At 69.5% G+C, this 833-nt stretch overlaps 1 protein-coding gene across 3 annotated transcripts in view; it reads right to left on the reverse strand.

Annotated features, from left to right (window-relative positions):
- The window catches only part of MKNK1 (MAP kinase interacting serine/threonine kinase 1), a 22,785-nt gene extending 22,051 nt beyond the window's left edge, over nucleotides 1-734 (reverse strand). For 2 of the 3 annotated variants that reach the window (XM_027649051.1, XM_027649053.1), the window contains exon 1: nucleotides 686-733. The gene's annotated coding sequence lies outside the window, so the exon portion shown is untranslated. Of the gene's footprint in view, nucleotides 1-685 lie in introns of all 3 variants that reach the window. The other variant, XM_027649055.1, reaches the window with a different exon arrangement.
- Between the last annotated feature and the right edge of the window lie 99 nt (nucleotides 735-833).

Genomic DNA, 833 nt, shown 5'->3' on the forward strand with positions numbered 1-833 from the left:
AGCAGGGCTGTCCCAAGCAGGGTTATCCCAGCAGGGCTGTCCCAAGCAGGGTTATCCCAGCAGGGCTGTCCCAAGCAGGGTTATCCCAGCAGGGTTATCCCAGCAGGGCTGTCCCAAGCAGGGCTGTCCCAAGCAGGGCTGTCCCAGCAGGGCTGTCCCGCTGCCCCTCCTGCCTCAGAAGGTCACCCTGACCAGGCTACCGCACACCGCAAACTGCACCCCACGCAGCCTTTCCGCGTTCCCCGGGGGCTCTCACGCCTCTCACTGTTTTACTACAGGATGAGAAACACACGAAGTAAAAGACTTCTCGGGGCGGTCACATCCAGGAGCGCGTCCATTCACCTCTGCCCGCCCTTCTCCCCCTCCAGCGGAGAGCAGCCGCCGCGGGAGCGCACGGACTCACCGCTCTTTATTAAACCTTCGGGGAATAACTAAATAACCCTCGGGGAGAGCCCTCAGACCCGCAGCCGCCGGCCGGGGGGGGTGCTGAGGTATCTCACCGCCCTCCAGCCGCCCCTACACCGGCACTGCCCCCCGGCAGCCTGGGCGCTGAACCCCCCGCACGGCCGGGCGAGCCCGGCGGCTCCTGCGGGCACAGAGCGCTCCCCCTCCTCCCACCCTTGCCTTGTCTTGTCTTGTCTTGTCTTGCCCTGCCCTGCCTTGTCCTGCCTTGTCCTGCCCTCACCTCCGCGGCGGCCGCCGGGTCCCTCGGCGGGGGGGGGGGGTGCCGCTCGCCCCCGCCCGCAGCGCGCGTGTGCCCGTGTGGCGAGCGGCGGGAGCGCGCGTGCGCGCGGCACCGCCCCCCTCTCCCCTCCCCTCCCCGCCCCGTCCCG

This window comes from Corapipo altera, unplaced genomic scaffold, assembly GCF_003945725.1.
Source record: "Corapipo altera isolate COAL_440 unplaced genomic scaffold, ASM394572v1 112, whole genome shotgun sequence".
Lineage (NCBI taxonomy): Eukaryota > Metazoa > Chordata > Aves > Passeriformes > Pipridae > Corapipo > Corapipo altera.